This window comes from Mustela erminea, chromosome 6, assembly GCF_009829155.1.
Source record: "Mustela erminea isolate mMusErm1 chromosome 6, mMusErm1.Pri, whole genome shotgun sequence".
In the NCBI taxonomy this organism is placed as follows: Eukaryota; Metazoa; Chordata; class Mammalia; order Carnivora; family Mustelidae; genus Mustela; species Mustela erminea.
Window position 1 is genome coordinate 87,671,651 of NC_045619.1, and position 15,588 is coordinate 87,687,238.

Here is a 15,588-nt window from a genome sequence, read left to right on the forward strand (position 1 = left end):
GCTCCTGTTGTCCCTCATCCCACCCAATCCCTGGATTCCCATGGCCGTCCAGCCAGCCAGGTGGATCCATTCACACCCCTACCCCTGGGCCCACCCTCTCCCTGCCTTTCATGCTAAGAGGGGCAGTTACCCTGAGTGTTGCCTCTGTCTCTCCATCTGTCTCTGTCTTTCTGTGTCTCTCTCTGACTCTTCCTCTGTCTTGGCTTCTCTGCCACAAAACATGAGACAGAGACCCAGAGGCTTCTCAGGCAGTCTGTTCCAAATGGGTGCCTGACAATGGCTAGTTGGGGTGCCTTTCTGACCCTGGACTTGTCCATGATCCCAAACCACTCAGAACATGGGATGGATCATGCTCAGGATGTGTTCTGTGGTATGACAGAAGACAGTAACCATAGGCACACTTAGCACCGGCTGAGGGCCAGGCCCGGGTCTGGATAGTGTAACTCATTTAATCTTTACAACATCATGAGGTGAGCCAGTTATTATCCTTATTTTACAAATGAGGAAATTGAGGCCCAGAGAACATAAGTAGCTGGTAAGTGCCAGAGCCTAGACATGAACATGGGCAAGTGTGACACCAAAAGCCCTTGTCTTCACCATTGTTGATGCTCAGGTTGTTGGTCGGTGACCCTGACTTGACCTGATGAGGACCTCGGCAGCGTCTCTGGTCTCCGGGCAGCCTGTGAGGGCAGCAAACACAGAGGGCCTCAGATGCCACTCAGCCGTGAGTGTGTGTCAGCATCTTGCAGCAGCCCTGGTGAGGAGGAGTGTCCATCCTTGAGTGGGGATAGAGGGGTGGTCCTTGGGGAGAACTCTTCCCTCTTGGGACTGCTAGGACCTGGGGTAGGGCAGCTAGGACTCTGGGGCAAGACTCCAGAGGACTGGGGTCATCCTATACAGTGTCCCTGGGATGGAAGCTTGGGGATCACCTACTACCACTCCTCTCCCTACATCCCTGGCACCAGATGCACGGCAAAGGCCCAGATGCCTCTGTAGCTGTCTATTCCGGATGGCCAAGAGGTGTCTGAACACCACTTTTCCCAAGACCACATGTGTGACCGAGTGTCTTGGTTTGACCTCCAGCCTTTCCCTCTATTGCTCCTCTTTCCCATCCTTGAAACTCTCTAAGCCAAGACACCCGGATAGTGTCCCCCAGAACTTTACTCTTGTTGAAAAGAGGATAAGACAAGTGGATAAGAAGGGGTGACCCAGCCTGAGGGTTATTTGGCATTTTTGATTCTTGGGGGTGGATGGGCTACCAAGTGACCTCATAGGGATTAGACTAACTCCTTGAGTTAGGCCACACTACTCAGAAAATAAATGAACCCTATCTTATTCAGATGTAGCCTCATTTCTTTTAGTGACATTGGACCTGATTTCCTCTCACTCTTCTTTGAAATAAATGGCTATTGAAGCCTCACTGTGTGCCTGAAATTGTGCTAAGATTGAACATACCTTGTCTTATTTACTGCTCACATTACCATAGGCAGTAAAGCCATTATTATCCCTGTTTTCTGAACCTCAGAAAGGAATTGTGTCTTCTGTAAGGTCATCAGCTAGTAAGTGGCAAACTTGAGATTTGACCTCAGGTCTGGCTGTTCCTAATGCCTATGTTCTCAACCAGCATCCAAGTGGTGATACCCAGAGGACCCCAAGGAGCCCAGCACAGCCGTAAACTCCATTAGCAGCCCACTTGACCACACACCAACGCCTCCTCAAATCACCATACCACCTTAACGAAAATGGTTTACTGCTCTGCCCACCAGCTCTGAGCCAGCCCTGTCGTCCCATCGCCCCTTTCCAATCAGATCACAGTTCTTAAGCCCCAAGCCCTGCTCATGCAGAAATTCTGGAGGCACCCTTAGGACCACCAACACCATGATGCCCCCGCAAGGTGAGACTTCCTGACTCCCTGGATCTATGAGGCCTGGTTCTCCATTTACCCATATGCCTTCCCAGACAGAGTATGTGTTAAGGAGTGAACAAAAGCTTCATTCACAGTGACCCCCCCCCACCCCCACCATGCCTTACTTCCCTCCTCAGTGGCCCAGGAGCCCCAACCGGTTTGAGTCTGCCTCTAGGGCCTGTCCCACCCATCGACCTCCTCACCCTCTAGACCTCCTCGGAAAGGGCAGTCTCACCATTCAGGACCAAGGAGACACTTGGTGGCAATCAATATTTCCCAGCCTTCTACCCAGCCTCTCAGGCAGTCCCTAGCTCCCAGCTGACCTAGGCATCCCCGAGGGCTGGGGCCCCTCACTCTGGCAACAGCCATGGCCTCCTGCAGGTTGGCACATTGCCCTCAGCAGAGAACAATAACGTGTTATGGTCTGCAAGACCTCAGACATAACATGGCTTCATTGTTCTGAGTCTGGAAAATGATCTCACATTAACCCTGAGAATTGAAGTTATCCCCCGGTCACTTGGTAAAGCATGGCCTTCCTTTGCTCGAGAACGCACAGTAGCTTCCTACTGGCCTTATACTCACCTCCTCATTGCTCTGGATACCCCTTCCTCACCATCCCTACTACCATCTGGTATAGGCACAGGTCCATGCCCTAATGCCCACAACCTGGACAATGATATGTTACCTGGCAAAGGGAAATTAAGGCTGCAGAAAAAATTAAGGTTGTTAATCAGCTACCCTTAAAATTAGGATAGTTACCCTAGATTATCTAGGTGGATCCAACATAATCCCAAGGGTCCTTAAATGTGGAGGAAGGAGACAGAGGGGAGGTCAGAGTGACGTCAAACCAGAAGACCACTATGGCCATCGTTGAAGAAGGGACAAAGGGACCTGTGAGCCAAGGCAGGTGGGTGACCTCTAGAAGCTGCAAAAGGCAAGAAAATGAATTCTCCCCTAGAGCCTCCAGAAGAAACACAGCCCTGCCCACACCTTGCTTTTAGCCCAGCAGATAGCCCTTTCTGACTCTGACTTCTGCAGCTATGAGATAATAAGTTTATGTTGTTTCCATCACTGAGTTTCTGATTGTTACTGCAACAGTAGGATACAAATACACTGTCTCTATCCGGATTCTGCTTTGGTCAAAGAACCTACTCTTTATCCCCCACACCACACCCAGTTAACCCTCTCCCAATCTCAAGACCTCACCCCTGCCTTTTCCACCCAGTCCTGCCCCACCTCCCTTCCAGTTCCTCTTCTCACAGCCTTCTTGCAAAAGCTGCTCACAGCAGACGACCACCTTAGGTCTCATTTACTTGCCCATTTCCCATGTTGTGCCACCAGGCACCGGAGTAGGTCCATAGAACAGCACCATCCCCTGTAGTTCCTCTGCCAGATACATGTTTTTCTGACCCAGGGACTATATACACTCTGAGTTTTTGTTCACTGATTTCAGTTGGAGAGGTCACTCCAGATGGGTCCCTGAATCCATCTTCCTCAGTACTGACCTTTCCCTTTTGACCCCTCCACATTGCCTTGCCCCAAGGTGCAGCAGGAGCAATGCCTGGCACAAACTGACAGTCACAGGTGCTCACTTGTTGGTGGAGGATAGGAAGAACCTGGACTGGAATTAGACCCATCCTTTGGTTACTATTTGATAGCTTGAGCCTTCAAGTTCACATCTGATCCATCCTGCAGCCTGGCCTCTTGGGTGGGGCCCAGGCTGCTTGGTAAAGATCACTCCACTTTGCCAGGCTTCATCCTGGTTGTCTTGAGGGGAATGGTCTTGACAGCTCAGTGGCCTCATTTCCTGGTCACTTGACTTTGCTCATTCCTGTTTTTGTCCACCTTGGGTTCTCCCCCTGTCACTAGCTATAAGTCTTCATGCTGGTGTGACCAAGAAAGGCAAGAGGCCAATTTGTAGGGAAGTCTCAGACAGTTGGTGAAGAATGTATCTTTCCTGGAAAATGACACCACAGCTGGTATCTCCCTGAGGACTTTGGCCTCATAACAAACACTGACATTTCCCAGTGGTCCAGTTCCTTGTGAAGGAGGCAGTGGAAATGGCCCCACCCTTTCCCAGACATCCCCAGAGGGCTTACCCCAAACAGAATGGGCTCTGTTCATCCTCCCAAAGCCCTAGTTTTCTTGGTTGTCCAAAACAGAGACTGCCTTTTCTTTGTTTTGGGATTTTTTTTTAAAGATTTTATTTATTTATTTGACAGAAAGAGAGAGAGAGAGATCACAAGTAGGCAGAGAGGCAGGCAGAGAAAGAGGAGAAAGCAGGCTCCCCGCTGAGCAGAGACCCCCGATGCAGGGCTCGATCCCAGGACCCCGGGACCATGACCCGAGCCGAAGGCAGAGGCTTTAACCCACCGAGCCACCCAGGCGCCCCTGTATTGGGATCTTGACTGAAGTTCTACTCCTTGAGAAGAATGGGGCATGCCTAATATGAAAATAGCTCTGGATTCCTTGCGAATTCTGCCCTCCCTGTCACCTTGCACCCTCATGAGAACTCCCATATCCTGGTCCTCTCCACATTCCTCCAGGGAAATGAGCACGGCTGGCTCATGGCTCTTCCACTGGTGAAGGATAGACCCAGATGGAAGTGGAAAGAGTAGAGTAAGTGATGTCTTAGTTTTGCTCCCTGAGGAAACCCAGGCAGCATTGCTGTCCTAACACCCAAACACAGGGTTCAGATTGCCAAATTGGGCCCCACCTCATGAGTCAGTTGGGCAGACACCTCCAAAGGCCTCCAGCACCGACAATTACCTGCCTCAGTGTTGTACGGGGTTTCAAGCTGGGCCTCAGGCTGGGCAGCAGGTTGGCCACGTTCTTCATTCTGACACGCTCAGCTCCAGGCTGTGGTTGTTTTCCGTGGACCAGAATCTCAAGATGTCTGAGGCAGGGCCTCCATCCAAACATCTCCTGAGAGCTGAGGCAAGGAGCACATTCTGTCAGGTTCCACAGAGTCTCACTCTCCCTGTTCTCATTCATTCCATTCCCAACAACCAAAGTTGGACTCAACTGGCCATGAGCCTCTTCTCAGCTGCCACTGAGAGCGTGGTGGTCGTGTCCCTCCCACTTTGCCTCATTGGAGAGTCACACTGGACTTGCTAGGAGGAACCCGAGGGGAGGAGATGCCCTTCCCCAACCCTACTGGAAGCCAGTGAGAGGACCACTCTCCCCTGGCCCAGGGCCCATTTTCAGACAGTTCCCTTTAGAAGAAAGTCCTTCCTCACTGCATGTTGAAGTCACCTCCCCCCAACATATACTTCTTGGTTGTGGTTCTGCTCAATAGAGAGATACAGAGGAGGCTCAAATTTCTCTTTCCCTTTGCCAAATGTTTCCGTATTTGGGGACATTTCTGAGTCTCTATCCCCTCTCTGACTTGGAGGACACTTACTCCCGAGGAGAAAAATGTGGTTCTATCCCAAGCTGTCTACACCGTGGCAGCTTGCCCAGCCCTGAGCTTCTCACAGCCCTCAGGAGCTGGCCCCACCCTGGCCGCCAACCCAGAGCTGTGCTGGGATAGCTGGCCTCTGCCGACTGTGCCTGTTTGCCCCTCTCTAACATGTACATGTCTCCTCCAATATTTCCCCATCTACAGCCATTCAGGTGCCACGTGGGATTTTGCCCGTATCTACAAACCACTTGGACTGTCATTTTCTTAAATATTTTTGCTTTAGATGAGCCTGCAAGTTTACCCAATATATTTACTTTTAAGGCAAATTTTTAAACTATTGGTTCACCTCCCCTTCCAATTTCTCCCCACTCCATTCCGAAAAACAATCTGAGGGGTTTGAAGTGGCGGGGGGGGGGGAGGTTGGGGTACATGGTGGTGGGCATTACGGAGAGCACGGATTGCATGGAGCACTGGGTGTGGTGAAAAAATAATGAATACTGTTTTCTGAAAATAAATAAATTAATTTATAAAAAAAATTTTAAACTATTGAATGACATCTTTCCTAATACACCTCAAAATAACGTCAGGACTATAAAACAGGCGATGGCAGAGCCTGGGCTGATTTCGTGTGCCAGCACAAGCTGGCATTTGTGCTTTGGGAAGCAGCCTTTCACCTGTATGCAGGGAGGGAGCTGGGTTCCAGGGTCCCTCCTGCTTATCTCAGCCCCATCCTCAGGCCTCTGCCCCAGACTCCTTGCTAACGTGCCTCCAGGTTCCTCCTGGGGTTCTCCAAAATAGGACTAGACCATCCACTCTATTTCCTGGCTCCCTGCATCTATTCTCCACCACAAGTCCAGGTCTTGCTCTCTGTTCTCAGGCCTCCTCTCCCACCAGGTGAGGAGGAGACCCTTCTGTGGCACTTAGGGCAGGGGCAGGGGGCAATACCTGGGCTGCTTTCTGTCCTCAGAATGTTCAGCTGCAAACCTTGGGCCAACAGGTACACCTGACCCAGAGTCAGGGAGGTGGCAAGTCCATTTCTGTAATTATACCATCGAGTGTCTGGAAACCACAAACGAGCACTTAGAAAGCGCCAAATTACAGTCCTTAGAGGGCGAGAAGGTGAATGTAGCAAGCAGCAGCTTCTGACAGGGCAGTCAAAACAACTGGGGCTGTGGCCGATTCAGCCCTGGTGTGTTTTGGGGAGAGAGGACGGCTTTGGCACCTGGCCCTACCCACCTGGGATAGGTGGTGTCTACCTAGAGATACCGAGAGCCACTGTCACTGACCCCAAGCAGGACCCAAGAGAAATTCCTAAAAAGCTTCTCCTTTGGAAGCATTTGCCCCCTCCCGCACCACCAGGGGACATTACCATGGCCACATTGGCCATCCCCTAAAGATGACCTTGACCGTGTGGCACTCGGGCCCTTGCATGTCCTTGAGCATATCTGGCAGTCCTGCCCAGTTTGCAGGACTGGCTCCAGCCTCACCATTTGCTCTCTCACACCCGTATCTTTGGTCCCAGAGTCCCCAGCTTCATAGTACACCTCTCCCAATACCAGTGTCTCAGACCTGGCTTCTGAAGACAGAACTAAGGCCTGGGGCAGAAACAAGAGGGAAACAGAAATTCCCTCTGCCCAATCTCTAGCACACATGCATCATCCAGGTAGGAGAGTGTGGGGGCCACTTCTGGTTCATGCCCCAAGTGCATTTCATAGTCTCTTTGTCCCTAAGGTTTTTTAGTGTGGGTCCTTATACTAGGTCACAGGGGCCCCTGCTCTGGACCCTTCTTTAGCAGGCCCTGTTTTGGTCCCTCCCAGCTGTCCTCTCCCCACAGAGCTAGGAGTCTGTAGGGTCACTGAGACAAGCTCATCTGCAGCCACTCTCCTCTATTAGGCAATCCAAACCCCAGAATTCCCTGCCCACTACCCCCAGCCCACACCCAGACTTATACAGGCCTCTTCCCCAGGTCCATCAGACTGCTTTGCTGGTGGGCTCTTCTCTGGTCTGTCTGCAGCTGTGGTTGGAGCTTGGAATTGAAGGCTAGTGTTTGCATGAGGTCCTTACAGTGAGGACAGAGCCAAGGGTAGAAAGACAAGGGCAGGCTATAGGAGGGGAGTTGGGGGCCCTCTCTGTGCTGCCATACTCAGACTTGGAGCTCTGAGGAGTCTAAGAAGAGTCCATTTGAGCCTGACCTGCTGGCTTGTCTGTTGCAGACCCAAAGCCTGGATTAAGAACAACTCCTATACGCTCCTGTTCAGTGTGTAGGAGGGTTGGGGCTATCTGGGGTGCTTGGGGCTCTCAAGAGGTCCGACAGTGAGTCTCCTTGGTACTTCAGCTCTGTGAGGCAAGGATGGGGATGCCAAGAAGACGCTACTGAGGTCTCCCCTTGTGAGAACAGATGCAAGGCCAAGGTGTCCAAATATACAGACCCTTTCTCAGAGAATAATGAAAGCTACTTATTTAATCAGCTGTTCTCATGTTTTTTCCTCAGGAATTTCATAGTATTCTTCCCATTCTCCCTGCCATTTTCTGAAGTTGCCTTTCTGAGAGACCTGGACCACCCCCCACCCCCAACCCCATCAATGCATCTGGAAATAAGTTGCTAACCGGGATAATTACATGACTGTGTGAGTTTGGGCATGAATGCATAAATTAAAAAACATACTTATCTATATCAAGTCAAGGGGACCTGATTTTTCCAGCTACTAGCTGTGTGACCAAGGGCAAGTTCTTTGACGTCTCTAATCCTCATGCTCCTCATCTACTAGATCTCTAAATAAAATCTAAGAACAAAAACTCTAAACCAACTCTAAAACTCTGGCGCATGCCCTCTTTGCTCTTCCTTCCCCTTTATTCTGCAGTCACACCAAGGTAATCATCTCCTGAGCAAAGTGTCCTTCCCATTCCTGCCCCTAAAGTGTGACATCATCTAGGAAGCCACCACTGCTCTTGTTATCTGAGAAGACATCTCAGCAGCTGGAAGAGAAACTTCTCATTCAACACAGAGGAAGCTGAGGACAAAGCAAGGCAATGACCTGAAGACAGAGCCAGGCGTCCTTTTACCTCTTCACCTCTGGGGTCCACAGCCCTTCGGGTCACCATTAGAGCTTGCACAAGGTATGGTTTCTGCAACCATCTGTGCCTCCCTTAGATCTTAAGACCTCTGAGGGCCAGAATCATATTCCCACCCTCCCTTCCCTACACCAGCCCTCTTACACAATCCCTATGCCAGAAGGAACCTCAATGTTTTTGTCAGAAATAAACAGAAACTAAAAAGATATAGGCAGATAGATAGACAGACGGATGAATGGATGGGTGGATAGATAGATAGATAGATAGATAGATAGATAGAAAGATAGATAGATACAGACATTCATTATAGGGAATTGGCTCACATGACTGGGAAGGCTGAGAAGTTCCAAGATCTGTAGTCAGTAAGCTAGAGACCCAGGCGAGCTAGTGGTGTTGTTCCAGTGGGTGTTCGAAGGTCTGAGAACCAGGAGAGCTGATGTACAAATTCTAGTCTGAGGGACAAGCCGATGTCCCAGCTCAAATAGTCAAGCCAGCAAAGTTTCTTCTAACTCAGCATTTTTGTTCTATTCGGGTACTCAGTGGATTTGATGAGGCTCACGCCGTTCGGGAGGATCATCTACTTTACCCAGTCTACAGATTCAAATGTTCTCTTCATCTAGAAACACCATCACAGACACACCTGGAATAATGTTTGACCAAATGTCTGGTAGCCCAGTTGAGCTGACACATAAAATTAACCACCACTCTCAATAAATGCCTGTTTAGTTCAACAAAGAGAAATCTTATTTTCATTTCTGCCAAAACCCATTGGCCCCTTTGAAGCCCTTCTTTTTTCTTATCTCTCGCCAGTGTTGTGCTGGGGCAAGTTCAGTGGGCTGACGACAGCCAACTGTAGATTTTTAAGAATTTGTGGGCTGCTTATTATACAGAGCCATAATTTGACTTAAATTATCTAAACTTACAATTAGATAAATTAAACTAAAAACAAAGTTAAGAAACATTTAAAACTCATAACTTCTTAGTTAAGTTACTATTATCTAAGCTCTTGAGATGACTTACATCTCTTGAATCAGTATGGTGGAAATGCTATGCAACGATGTACACTCTGTAATCAGCAGCATCATATTGGTGATGGAAATCACCATTATGGGAATATTTACAACAAAGGAATCACCAAACACTACAAATCAAAGCGTCATTCATTGTTTTTTTATAATTTTAAAAACTGAGATCTAACTGACACATAACATTATATCCGTTTTGAGTGGACAACATAACAACTCAATATGTGAACGTATTTTGAAGTGATGTATTGTTCTGTTTATTGTCTAAAGCCATAATGTCTGCTATAATTGCCAGTAGCCCCACCTGGCCACTGAACACTTGAAATGTGGCTAGTCCAGTTTAGATGTATTGTTAACATAATACACACACCAGATTAGAAAGTCTTAGCCTGGGAAAAGAATGTAAAATATTTCATTTACAATTCTGACATTGATTCCGTGTCAAAATGATAATATTTGTGTTAAGTATAATATATCATGAAAATAAATTTGAGCTTTTTTTTTAATGGGGTTACTAGAAAATTTTAAATGATATATATGGCTTGTATTGCACTTGGGTTGGACAGTCCGGGCCTAGATTTAATTATTAGAGAAGACGCGGTGCAGACTAAATTTAAAAGTGTGTTATTTCTGTAGCCATTACATGATAAACAGCAAAAAAAAAAAAAAAAAAAAGAAAGAAAGAAGGAAAGAAAGAAAAAAAAAACCCTGACAGAATAATCTTCCAGTATCCAAAAACTATGACCTGATTCGCTGACATCATCACTCCCATCTCTGAGGAGCGAGTGAAGTTTCAACATCCATCCTCCTTGCTTTGCTTCCATCTTCAGCATTAGGATGACAATAAGGACCAGCATCTGTACCTATTTATGTACATATGTACATATATGCATGTGTATGTATATCCATGTATACACATAATTTTCAGAGAGCTGACAAAGCTTTTATCAGCACACGGTTGTCTCCAAACCTCCGGCTGCCCCCTGCCCACCCCCCAGGCCCTGTCCTTTGCAGGGTTGGCCAGAATGTCCCTCCCCGTGCTTCATTTCCACATCTGCAGGCATCAGAGGTTAGTTTCCCAAAGGAGGCAGAGTTCAGAAACACGGACTCAAATACAAGAGCCTGGGGTACAAGATGAAGACAGGAGGAGACGGGCACTCTTGCTGGCGGGAGATCAAATTAGGATCAGAGTTTTCAGGGAAGCCCTAAGCATGACCCAGATTTCCTAGATGGTTACCACTGTCTCAACAGTAGTAGTGAGAATAATAATAATTAATAATAATAGCAGCTCAGATTTACTGTGGGGCTGGCATTTTATGTCTCAGTTGCAATGGTGCCAGGAGGTAACACTTCTTCCCCTTTTTGCAGAAGAGGAAACAGATGGAGAGAGGATAATGAACTTGCCATAGGGCATGGTGCTGCCTTCCGCACCTGGAACCAGAGTGACTGCCCAGCAACCGCTCACAGCCTCGTCTCTGCAGCGTCACACCCGCATCACTGCAAACACTCATGCTGGGTCCCTACCAGCTTCCTTTCGTTGTTCCTTCTGACAATTTTGTAAACACTGTGTAGTTGACAGAGTGATTTTATCCTCCTTGTTGAGAGGAGGACACAGAGATCACAAAGAGATGTCAGCTTGAAGGGGTTTTCCCTTGTCCTGTGCAAACAGAGGAAAGTTAAGAAGGGGCAGTACGGGTTGTCACGTGGGGCTAACTTGACTTACAGGGTTGGACTTCATTCTGAGAGGCGTCCTTCCCACTGTTAGATTGTCCTTTTCCTTTATGAGATGATGAAAGTAGGGGATGGTAATTGTTGCTTTTTTTTTTTTTTTTTTAATGTCCCATTTTGGCAAAATGAAAGGCTGGCCACCGTAGAATCTGATTTGAAATCCTAACAGAGAGCGGGCTCTCTGCATCCTGCCCTCCGGTCCTGGAGCACAGGGGTCTCAGAGCTCTCCATGGCACCCCTCTTCCAGCCTGGCCCATTTACCCGGGGGCTCCATTGCTGCTGACAAAGTGTGAAGTATACTCAAAGGGTAGTGCCCAACCTGCCTCCCACGGAGCTGGGAAGACGCCCTCCGTTACCCTGGACTATGAAAGGGGGCATCTCAGAGAGAGTAAGGGGCCTGGGCTGACCGGGCCACGGACGACGTGCAGAGGGAACACTCTGGGCTTTCTGGCTTCAGAGAGTGAGTATCCCCACCAACCCTCTTCAAATCTTCCCCTTTCCCTGCTGCTCCACGTGTTTGTCTGGGGAAGAACGTCCGGCAGGGTTCCCCTCACCACCTACCCTTATCCCCTCCCTTCCTTGTCCTTGTCCTTTTCCTATCTGCCCTGAAAGCCATGATTCACCCACCTTGTCTTTCTTTTGAGGATTTTCCATGGCAGCCTGGAGGCCCCTCCCTCCTGATTTGGCTAGATTCCAAGACAATCAAAGAGCCACTCAAACAAACAAACAAACAAAAGAGCTAGTTCCTAGAGGATAAACATTTTCTGTTTCTTATAAATGGAAAAAATCCTTAGGTCATCGGTGCTTCTGAATGACCTGTTTCATGGCTCATTCTTCATTTTGGGGTGGCTCTTTCCCTGCTCCACTAGCACCCACGAGGACACGGACCGTATTCCAGTCTAGCGTGTGGGGGGCCGGGAAATAGCCTGGGCAAAGGAAGGGAGAAACTTTGGTTCGAAAGATAATCTTCCTCCCTCCAGCTGTGCTGGGATTAGACCCCACCTGACAGAGTGAGCACAGGAGAACCAGGCCAGCCAGGGTGGGCGGTGGGACCTGGGAATCTCCAGCCCTGAGAAGGGCAGCTGGGGAAGGAGCCAGACAAGGAACAGTGTTTATCGCTGGGCAGGACAGTGCATCCATGCCAGGGAGCCGAGGTCCTGTGTATCTGCAAGACGGTGGTCAGAGGCAAAGCAGAATTTTCCTAATGCCAAGTTTGAGACACGAGGACTCCAGAGCCTCCTCAGAGTGCTCAAGAAAAGCAGAGATGTCTCTGCCAGCAGTGGTGGCTATCTTTGCTGGTTGGGTTGGTCACCGTACCATTGTCTGGAGAAAGGACAGCACCCGGAAGAGCCCACTCCCATGAGCATGGCCACCTCCTTCGTGCTGCTCCAGATTCTTCTTGCTGGTCTGGGATTTTGTTTTGATACTTCTGTTCCCAGAGCCCAGCCAGCTTCTCAGGATAAATTGTCCACCCCAGTCAGCTTCAGCCCATTCCCTTCAAAAACACCCCTCCCCACTCACTAGGTCTGTCCCAGGCCACCTCTACCACCTTCTTGAGGCTCCCTTCTTGTCCCCTCCTGCTCCTACTCCGGATCCAACACCACCCAGCTTTCCTGGCCACCTCTAGCACAAGATACCAGCACTTCAAGGGGGGCCTTGATCTATGTACTGCTTTGAGCACCCCCAACCCCCACCACAGAGGGGATCCACTTCTGTGACTGGCAGGTGGCAATGGGGCCACAGCCTCCGTGAGCAGCCTACAGTGGGGAAATCTGAGATGGGTTATAGGGCAATTGTAGGCATAAAAGGAACACTGCTCAGTGCCCGGGACACAGAGCCATCAGGCTTCAGATGATGGAATGTGTTGGAAGTTCCAACAAACCATGGGCAGGGAACCCGCAGGCCATCAGAAAGCCTGGGAATGCACAGCAGCTGGGTGGGCAGAGGCAGGTGGTTCCCATACCGGGAGGCAGGGCGGCGAAGTGGAAAGAGTGTGGGCTTTGGAGAGGCAGACCTCATGGAATTCTGGCTCCATGTTCTGGCTCTGCAGCCGTGGCTATAGCAGGTGTCTGTCTCAGGAATAATAACACCCACCTCAGAGAGGTGACACAGGGGACATGCCCAGCTCAGGGATATTCCAGCCCATGGTAGGTGCTCCGTAAACATCAGTCTCCCATTTCTTGGGCCCCCATCTCGTGTGCTGGGCCTAAAATACAGGAAAGGGCCGAGGAGGGTGAGGCTTCACGGATGGAGAGGAGTGAGTAGTGATCAAGGCGGGAGGCCTCAGCCCCCTTGGCAGGCACCCTAGGAACCCTGTGAGACCCCTTTTGTTCTCCTTGCCCTCCAGAGACATCCTGAAGGTGCCAGCTTGACCCACAGCAGTCCCCCAGCTGGACTGATGCTGTGTCTGGCTTGGCCTGTTGCAGGGTGCTATCCAGGCAGTGTCCCCAGGGCCCGCTCCCATCAGTGGCCTGGCGCCGGGGTCCCATGGGGGGTGCAGAGGGCTAGTGTGGTCCACCAGCTTGTGCTCAGTGCAAATGGTGTGCCAGACATAAGAGTACAAAGATGAGGACAGTTTAGGCCCTGTCGACGGCTTTGTGGGAGGGGATACAAAGGACAAATAAGGTGGGCTGGGGACTTGATTCACTGGCACCACCTTTTCCTCCACCTGGATCCTTCCTGAGTGGTCCACAGGCCAGAAGGTTCCTGAGAGCAGGGATTGAAACTTCACTTTCTCTCTTTCCTGCATCCACTCCACAAGCGTCCCTTCACTCTGAGGGGAGGAAGGCAGCCTCGTGCCTCAGACCCGGAGACAGGATGTGGGGCCCATCACAGCGCTCTTACCAGCTGTCCCTCAGCCTCTGTTGGCGCCCCGTACCACCTCTCACCCTGTCCCTCAGCACATGGCCTTGCACCTGACTAAAGTCTAGGCTATTAGGCGTAAGTGTTCTCAGTGCCACAACCCCATGTCCCTCTCAGAGCCTGTCCCGCCATCTTAATTCCTTGGCCCCATCTCCATTCCATTATTCCAAAACCTTTCTCCATTTGCTAGGGGTTTGGTTCTCTTTCTCCGCTGATTATTTTCTCAGCTCTGAATGTTGCTAGAATCCCTTCCCTGACTTTCAAAAGTTCCCCATGAGCGCCCAGGCCCTACTCCAGTAGACCGCCTTCACTGGTCTGGAGTACTGGCTTAGACCTCTGTATTTTTTTCAAAGTTCCCAGGTTATTTTTGAGCCTGTGTAAAGCACCACGGTTCTTGGCAACTGGGATCAAATGGCCACTTAGACTCATGGGACTTCATGGTCACCGTCCCTGCGAGTCCTTGTCCTTATTCTCTCTCCTCAGAGCCCTCTCTTGTCCCCCAAGTCATCCATCAGCTCCTGCCTGGTCTGGAGCCCACAGCCAGCTGAGCCCCCTCACTCTAGCACCTGCCAAGCTCCGAACTCGGTTCTCTGCTGTGGGCTCTCACGATCTCCCACAGGAAACCCCGCTCAGCCTCCAGCACCTTGGTGAACTGTTCAGGAAGAAAAATTCCAAACCCAGGATAAGTCTGCCCACCTGGAAAACCCCTGTGAGCTCTAGGGCACAAAGAGATATGAGAGAGTTCTTAACTTCTTCCCCAAATCTGGGTGAGAAAACAGTAGCATCTAGAGAATTAGCCTCCATCCCTCCATTTGAGAAGCCAGTCTTCTTCTAAGCCTTTCTACTTCCTTCTGCTATCCCAGCTCAATTCTTACTGTTGCAAAGGTAGCAGGGGCAGTGGTTTTATGTGGATCCTTTGCTGAGGGAGTGACAGTGTCTCTACCCAGTTCTGAAAACACACACACACACACACACACACACACACAGGCTTGGCCTTGTTGACCAGGGAAGCAAACTTGCCACTGAGTCTTGAACTCCTGGCCCTCCTCCACCCACACGGTGATGTTGACATCCAGGTTCAGAACGGTGGGAAGCTCTTGTTAATAGCCACCTCCTGTGGCAGGGGGTTGAGCCTGGTCCTGTGACCTTGGCCTGCACCCCAGCCACTACTCTGAAGTTCTGTCTGCCAACCTAACCTATTCATTCCCTTCTCCAATCCCTGTGCCTCTGATTTTTTAAGCTCCTCAGGCCCCCAGGGACTTCCTGGCTGAGGTTTGCTGGCTCATGCAAGGTCGCTGGGTGATCTGTCTGTCTGTCTTCCTTATATTCCTCCTCACTCCAGGACAGACAGGTATCTGGGCCAGTGACTGACACTCACAGGCTGCCCTGACCCCCGACTAACTTCACCCTCGTCTGGCCTCAGGGTCTCAGAACTTGTTCCCTATCTTAGCATCCCAGCAGGCCCAGTGTGTGGTGTCCCCCTCAACTCCACCCTTCCTGGGTGACACCCCACAAGCCCAGGCCTCTGTGCAGTAAGGAAAGGGTTGAAAAATACAGACCCCTGCCTGCCACACCCCCAGCTTTCCTCTAGG